The following is a 9,039-nucleotide window of genomic DNA, read 5'->3' as shown; positions in this document are numbered from 1 at the left end:
CTGCACCTCAGCCCTTCTCTCTGCTCTCAGAGAGTGCTAAGAGGAATGCTGTCCTCTCAGATATTAGCATGTCTGTCTTTTTCTCTTCCCAGATGTCTGTATTCAAATGACACCTCCTCAGGGAGGCCTTCCCTGCTCTATTTCTTCACCCACACTATTAATCCCCTGACCCTTGTCATCCTCTGGTTTATTACTCTGTTTTATATTCATGGTTCTCACCTGACATTGTATCATGCATTTATCTATTCATTTTGTGTCTCTTCATCTAGACGTAAACTTCATGGGCACAAGGGACTTCCTCTGTTTTGGTCACTATTATATCCTCAGTGCCTAAACCAGTGCCTGGCACATTGGAGGCAACCAACAAACATTTACTGAATAAATGAATGTGTTGAAAATATATTAATAGCTAACATATATTAAATGCTTACTATCTCCTTTTTTATTTGTAAAAACCTATGGGGTAGACTCTGATCTTTTTCTGGATGGAAGGATCCATGGAGCCTGGATTTTGTTGATCTTGCTCAGTTCTGTTTCTCAACAGCTAGAACAAATAACATGTACTCAAAAATGATTTGCTAAATGAATGCATGAACAAGGCAACATTTTATAGAGTAGGATACTGAAACATAGAGAGGTGACATAACATGTTCAAGCCACTCTGTAAGTAGTGGAAGAGCCAGGATTCCAGTCTGGGTGATCTAACTACAGTACAGCCTTTAACAACGCCTGTTTTCTGACTCAGCTTTGATCTCTGTGCGGATGGTGGCTCCACTTGTCCATTTTTATTCCCCCAGTTTGTGGCACAATGCTGACACTAAATAAATGTTTGTGAACAGAACGCATTCTAGTTCTCTCCTCTTCCAAGCTCTACTGTGACTGAGGTACACCCTGAGGGCTCAGAGGGCAGAACTCCTGGTGGGTGACATTGCACTCACCCTCTTATGCAGGCGTGGGGTGAAGAACTCAGACTTTGCCATGGAATAGACCCAGGTCTTTCTGCTGGTGTGATGTTGGACCTCAATTTTTCTGTCTGCACAATGGGGATAATAGTAAATGTCTACTTCCAAGAATGACTTTTAAGCTGAACCAAAATAATATATGTAGATCATTTAGCTCTGAGCCTCGCACACTAATTGCTCAACAAATGCTGGGTGCTGTTATTTGCTGACCTTTTTTCCTCTGAACTGCAGCACATGTCCTGTTATTTGCACCCAGTATAGCACTCCTCAGATACCTCAGTACATCTCTGGCCCCATGATGGGCCTCTGGGACACAGAGATGGGTAGAGACCATGCCTGACACTTTCATATTTTTGAATAGAGTGATAGTGGTACTTTGTGTCTTATGGTGGTTCAGTGCTTTAATGAATTTATTCCTACAGCTCCCACAAGAGAGCTCTGTGTTCCCAGATCTTCCATGATGTTTCCATGAAAGTCTGAGGCAAGTTCCAGCTGACAGACTTGGCAGTTTTTGTCTACACCAATATTCTAGGGAATCTTGGATTGTGCAACAGAAGTGTAAGTGGCCTGAAAACAGAGTAAAAAATGTATCCCTCAGCACATTCTTTCAAGCTCATGTCAGGCATTTCTTTTTACCCATGAGAAGAATCACAGCAGTGCAAATGTCAAACAGAAATACTGAAAAATTCTGCTTAGACCTCAATTCCCAAAGGCTTGAAGTGCAAAGTCAGAGCACCTGGAATTCCAAAAGAATCTAGAACATATTCACAAGAGTGGTGTGGATAAGGAAGTAGGGAGTAATGGTCAGGGAAGGAGTCATTTGAGCAGAGATGTGAATGACATGAGAAACCAAGTTATGCAAATCTAGGGGGAGAAAGCAACCAGGCAGAAGGAATAGCAAATGCAACGGACCTGAGGTATCAAATGTTAAGTATATTTGAAGAGCAGCAAAGAGGCCCAGGCGATAGGAGCTTAGTGAGCAAAGGGAAGTGGTTGGAGATTAGGAAGCTAAGAAATTAGGGGGCTAGGTCATCTAGAGCTTCACAGGCTGTGGCAGGGCCATTGGATTATGGGCCATCACTGGGGAGTTCCAAGCAGAGGAAAGACATAATATGATTTATATCATTTACTTTTCTTAAAGAGTATTTACTTTTCTTACTTGCAGGGAGTAAATACATAAATATGGCTTGCAGGGAGACCCAAGTGAAAGTAGGCAGAGCAGGAAGCTGTTACATAGTCTAGGTAAGAGAGTATGGTGGTTTGGTAGAGGTGGCAGTGATGAGAACTGGTTTGTATTTTGATGGTAGATCCCATAGGATTTTTGGGTGGATTCGAAGTGTTTGAAGTGGTGTATGGGAAGAAAAGAAGAGAGCTTTTTCTCCCCTCCCCTGGAGCAACTGACTGAATGATTTGATTCAATGAAATGGAGAGAACACAGGAAGGAAAACGCTTTGAGGAGACCAACTGGTGGAAATCCATCAATTTTGAATATGTTAAGTTTAGATATCCCAAGGAGGTATTGAATAGGAAGTTGGATAAAGAAGCCTGAGAGTCGCGGGGGAGGGCAGAGCTAATGATCTACATTTTGGAATCATCATCCAAAAATGGGATTTAAAGCCGTAGGAGTGGATGAGATTAGAGAGTGAAAAAAAAGAAAAGAGGAGTGATAAACCCTCATGGTTAGAGGTTGGAAAGAGGAGGAGTCAGCAAGGAGACTGAGAATCAGCAGTGATATTGGAAGAAAACAGGAATGTGGTGTCAAGTTAAAGTCAAGTTCTGTTAGAAGTTCATTTTAAGGAGGGAGTGATCTCCGCATCAAATGTCTCTAGGAGGTCAAGTAAGGAGAGCAATGGGAATTGACTATTGGGGTCAATACAAGAACCATACAAGAGTGCTCACAGAAGCACTGTTTATTTTTAGCAAAATATTGGAAGCATTCCCAAATGTCTATCAACAGGAGAACGAGTAAACACACTGTGCTATGTTTGCACAGTGGAATTTTATTCTGCTGAAAAATGAATGAGGTAGAGTCATGTGGATGAATCCCACAAACACAGTAGTGAGGAAAAAAGTTGAGGAATATGAGCAGTTGAATACCACTTACAAAGTTTAAAGTATGCAGAACAAAAATTGCTTAGAGGAGCCTACATAGTCAAAATATAAAGAAATACATGGAACTAGAATGTAAGAAATTTAGGATACTAGTTATTTTAAGAGTGGGAGAAGAGAAAGTGATTCAGGAGGGATGCACAGGAAGCATTCAGCAATATTGGTAATATTTTGCTTTTTAAGCTGGGTGGTAGGTACACAGATAATCACTGAATTATTTATGCTTTTTGCGTAGTGTAAATATTGCCTAAGAAATTCTAACTGAAAAGAAGAACAATAATTTAACCACCAAATTTGTCAATACGGAAGTCATTTGTGACTAGGACAAAAGCATTTTCAGTGAAACATTTATTGGGCAAGCCAACTGAAGTGGGTTTGAGAGAGAAAGGGAAGGGGAAAGTGAAAATAATAAAGACAGAGGACTCTGGAGTTTTGCTTACAAAGGGCTCAGAGAAGTGGAGTGGTCACTGGAGAGGGTGTCAGATAAAGGAAGGTTTGATTGACAGAGTGACTCCAGATGTAAAGTTTGCTAAGACCAAGTAATGTATGAAATTAAAATATAGTCTGTGCTTAATTATCTATCCTTAGGAGATAATCCAAACCCCCTGGTTCCCCTTTGGTGTTTTGGCATTTGACTATCGGTGTTCATTAGCATCTTCACCAGAGGATAAAGAACTCAAATCAGTCCCTTTGGATACTGGTGAAAATAATTTAGTAAAAGCCTCATTTGGGGAGGAGCTGGAAACAACTCATTTAAATGAGGTTTGGGATTAATACAGATAGAGCATTGAATAAAAACATCACACAAAATATGCAAATTAGTTCAGGTGTTTTAGAGTGTATGGTCTCTGGAATTAGGAAGGTTGTTCAAAATGGTGTGCAAAGCCCACTTACAACCATAACTTGCAAGAAAATTTCATGACGAAGGTGGGTTTGGGGAGGCTTTTAATATAATTGTTATTCTGCGTGTAAGATCTGTTGCCATTAAGGAATGGGCATAGTGTTGTGATGGTGGTTATTGTTGTTTTTCTAGTAGCTGGTGGGGATTTGTAAAGATCCTTTCACCTTTCTCTTGAGGCTCATTTAGATCAGGGATACCTACTAGCAAGATAATGATTCTAATAACAAAATATAAAGTTTACTGAATATAATTTATAGAGAATCGATTGTGTGCCATGCACTGTTGGAGGCATTATGGCTGATTTCATCACTCTTACAGCCTTCACGCAGAACAGGTTTTATCTCCATCTGACTGATGAGGAAGCTGAAGGAGAAGAGTTCCATAGACAGGGAGTTTTAGGACTGGGATCAGAACCCTGGATGTCTCATTCCAAAGCCTGGGTCCTCTCTGTTGTTCTGTGCAGCCTCGATTAGGCCCTGGACAGGGTCTGTTTAACCCCCTCTACGGGGCTCCTGTTGCTGGCTAAGAGGGCCAGTCTTCTTGCTTCCTGGTGTTTTGTGTTGCTACTGACCATGAGACAACATGGGTAGGAGTGACCACTGTTGGAAATCGGGCAGTACGTCAGCTGGCTGTTTTGAAGATCTGCAGTGAATTGGGAATAAAACCGTGACCACACGTTTTGAGGCCTTTTACTTTGTGGAACATCCTGTGTTTCTAAAACATCCACAGTGACTGTTGTTCTATATTATTTAAATGAGCAAGTGCCCTAGTTTCAGGAGGAAGAGATTTGTTTTTTTCATCAAATTTACTGCACATCTGTTTAAAGAATGTGGCAACAGTATGCATAAATCTCCAATCAAAATATTACAGAACAAGCCAATTTTATCATATTAAAAATGTATGGCCAGACACAATGTGCTGAAAATATGAAATTACCACGTGGTGCCTTTTCTGCTCTGCTTTTATTGGACTGTTTATCCCCAAATTAAATCTTGGGCAAAAATATACAAGACAAAAAAGGAGTTAAACTTGGCCCTGAACAATAATACTGATGTTATAAAAGTATGTCTGTATAATATGCCAACATTGCAAATATATTTTTTATAGCAATAGAATTTTTGTAATATCTTAAATAGATTTTGAAACATTCAAATTATATATGCCATTACATATAATGATGTTTTATGGATATTGGATAATATTATAATATAGATGAATTTTAAAACTCCTTTACTAGAAAATCTTCAAATGTTTTCTAAGTAACAAGAAATCTCCCTTTGGAGGATTTCTAGTACTAATTGGTACTTTGTATCTTTTGGGTAAGATCAGCAAATCAGTGAAGATACAGTTGGACTTTTATATAAACAGGCTAAAACCATCAGGTTTCAAGATAGGGATATCATCTTTTTTTTTTTTTATTAGGTTTTTACTTTTAATTCCAGTCTAGTTAACTTACAGTGTTGTATTAGGTATGCAGTAGGGATATCATCTTTACCTTTTCTCATGGAATAGCACCACCACCATGGCCATCACACCACATCTAGATTTATGATGGTCTTCTAGTCACAAGTAGACTATTAGTCTTCTCCTGTACATTTCATTCTCAAAGTGGCTTTATGAGATGATCCTTATTAGCCCATTTTATAGATGGAGAAACTGAGGTGTGAAAAGTTAATTAATTTGCTTTAGGCTAGATACCAAGATCTCTGCCTTTGAGAGGCTTGCATGTCTGTAACATTTGACGATTTAAAGCTTTATTTTAGCTGTATCATCTTGGGTGGTTCTCACACCAGCTCTGCTCTAGATGAGGCAGCTGAGGCGTGCCCCTCAGAAAAGCCAAGTGGCTCTCTTGAGGTCACCAGTGGTGAAGCCTGGCCTTTAGATTACTGACTAGGGTTTTCTGCCAAACCTGACAGAAAAATTCACCATGAGAAGAAAGCCCTTTATTGACTGGGTCTGTGATCAGCTCCAGGGGAGATACGGTGATAGAAATGGGAAGTGGAGGTGGGGAAAGGGCTCAGAGAAAAACACTAAGTGTAGAGATTTTCTCCAGCAGCCAGTCTCCATGGCCTTATGGCTGATTCTTATGAAGAGAGATTGTAAGCAGAAAGTGAAACGTGGATTTCACACAAACCCTCTGTGAAATGTTGGGAATACCCAAAAGCTCTCTTTTAGGATTAGAAATTTTGATCATGGTTCCCTGGGGTATATTGGGAGAAGGGAAGCTGAGGAAGTAGCTCAGAGTGGTACAGGCAGAGGGGATCTCAGAGTGGGATCACAGAGGGGAAACGGCTCCATCCCTGGGGGAGGTGTCAGCCTGTGGTACTCGTGGCCAATACTGTGGGCAGAACTGGGGCAGGACAGCAGACCAGGAACTGGCTGCACCATGTGGTGTCGTGGTATCCCTGGGTTCTTCCAGGGGAAGCTAGGAAGACTTAGGGGAGGCATGGCACTGAGCTAGCTGTACAACAGTAATTCAGGACACACACACACACACACACACACACACACACACCCCTGCCTTTGGAGGAAAAGAGAAGTGTGGTGTGTGGGAGACATGGGTGGGAAATGAGATCAGGGTGATTAGAGGATATAAAAGTGGACAGGAACAGAAGAGAAGACCAGAGAGGTGTGGGGTGGGTTGGGGAAGGTTCTGGAATATGAGTCTCAGATGGGTAAAGTTACTTTGCTAGGCAATGGGCATCACTTGACAATTTGTGAGCAGAGTAGTGGAGTAATCAGAGCTCAGCCTTAGGCAAATGATTTAGGAAATGAGGTACTGGATGTTTTAGAGTGGAAAGAATATTAGAATAGGAAGATACTGGTTGGGAGTCTTTTGATAATACAGGGATACCCCATTTAGCACAGGGCATGGGTTTCTGAAAATGGAAGTGCTAACTGAATTGGTTCTGCAAAGACTCAATATAGCATGTCAGCCAAAGAGTGATTCAAGTAATGGATTCTGGAGTATAAGATGCATGCGGAGTGGGGAGGAGTTGAGAGATTAGCGAGGTCCGTGGGCTGGAAGCCCCAGTGAGGGGGAGGAACTGGTATCATGGGAGTCCCTGCGTGAGGAACTGAATGGATAGCCTGCTATATGATTATAAGGTGCAGCTCGGCCCCCAGGACTCATCTGCGTCCTGAAAGGGAGGCCTGGTCTCTGGGCAGCAACAGGGTGGAGAGGCATTCAACAGGCTGGCGTGCTCTGGGTGCAGAGATAAAGCTGGGTGGGCGACATGCTCTGAGCATTTGAGGTAGGATGCCAGGCCCTGAAATGTGGGGCTTGGCTCTGACAGGGTGATTTCACTAAAAAAAAACAAATCCTTGTCACATCCATGCATAGAATCTCTCCCTTCTTCCTAAAGTGAAAGTGCTGTACCATAGTTTACAAGCTCCCCACACATCTGGCTCCTGCCTCCCTCTTGACACTTCTGTCTTGCCTCTTCCTTCACAAGGCGTGTTGCGAGCATACTCAGATGCTTATTTCCTGAACGTTTTCTGCAGCTTCTGACAGGAATTCTTTCCTTCCTACACTTCCTGTCTCCTTTGCATACCTATGGCCCTGCAGCCTCCACTTGAAGATTTCACTCAGGGATCTTCTCCTCTAGGAGACTTCTGACCACCTTACGTTGGAGGAGATGCCTTGTCTCTCCTAGATCCTGTGTTATCAGTCCCCTCTTCTTAGCTTGGTCACTACACTTGCTACATAACGTGATCTCCTTCTTATAGAAAGCCTCAACTGACAGCTTTCGACTCTGAAAAACTTTTGAGCGAGACTCACGTCTTATTCACTGTCACGTCCTCAGCATCTTTCACGATACCTGGCACATAGAAGGGTCTCGGTAAATTCTCAGAGAATGACTGAGCTAGCAGGAGCTAAATTAGGTTAGCGCTGGGAGGAATCAAACGAAGATGTGGATTCCAGAGGCATCTTGATAGAAAATTGGCAAGAATTAGCAAAATGTTTACTGTGTATGTGTGCGTGCACATGTGTGTGCACGTGTGCGTGTGCACACTTGTGAGTTTAGTGGAGGAGAAAAGAAGGTCCAAGCCCTGGGTCATGGGTAAGACTGCCATACCATTAACAGAAACAAGGAACACAGTGGAGACACAAGGTTGGGAACAAAACCGATGAGTTCAGGTAGGACACGCAGATGTCGAAGAGTAGCCAGGAGTGGAGAGTGATACATGCAAAGTAATGAAAATCAGGGGAGAGGAGAGACGAAAGGAGGTGGCTAACTGTTGTGATGGAGGAGTGGTCACTGGAAATTCACCCTCTTTTCTACAGGCATTTAGTAGAACAGAATACTTGTTATTATCCTTCTCAATACATGAATGCCACAGATGGATGTAGGCTTGCTTTTTTTTTTTTTTTTTAACATAAAGCGTAATCATCTCTGTTACTGCCTCTTAACCTCCCAACAATTTTATGGGGGTAGATATTATCCCCATTTTGCAACTGAAAATGAGACACAGGGTTATTACAGTCTCAGACAGCAGAGTGGTTCTCCCAATTTCTAGCTGTTGCTCATTCTCCCAGCCCACCCTCCTTCCCCTCAGGGGGTGGGAGACCTGCCCTGCCCTGCCTGCAGCCCCTGTTTTGGAGGGAAGTCATTCTGGCAGTCTGCCACCCTGGTGGCTTGTGGTCATTTGTAACCGCGAGGCCAGCAGCTTTATGATTTCATCCTTGAGTTCCGTCAGACCCTTGGGTGCCATCTACTCCTGGTAATTTATTTGTTTCTAAATTCATCAATTAAGTCTAAAGCATCTAGTGCTTTACCACCACATTTTGTTTTCCCCTAATCTCTAGGTTCTGAGAGATAATTGGTGGCTAAGACTTTCTTTAGCATATTTTTCAGTAAGCACTTTATAATATAGTCGGGGTTTATGTAGAACCAAGACTGAAATTATATTGGCTCAAAACTCAGAATATTTTATTGGTTGCAGTTTATATCCAGATAGGAAGTGGGGAGAAATATTCCTCTTCTGTCAAAGGTTGTGGTTGAGGTTGGGGATTGTGTAGAAATAGCAATGATCTCTTACTCATGGGTGATGTTTCCTATCTTA

This window comes from Ursus maritimus, unplaced genomic scaffold, assembly GCF_017311325.1.
Source record: "Ursus maritimus isolate PB19 unplaced genomic scaffold, ASM1731132v1 scaffold_2, whole genome shotgun sequence".
Taxonomy (NCBI): domain Eukaryota; kingdom Metazoa; phylum Chordata; class Mammalia; order Carnivora; family Ursidae; genus Ursus; species Ursus maritimus.
The sequence above is the reverse complement of the archived record's forward strand: the minus strand, read 5'-3'. Positions refer to the sequence as shown.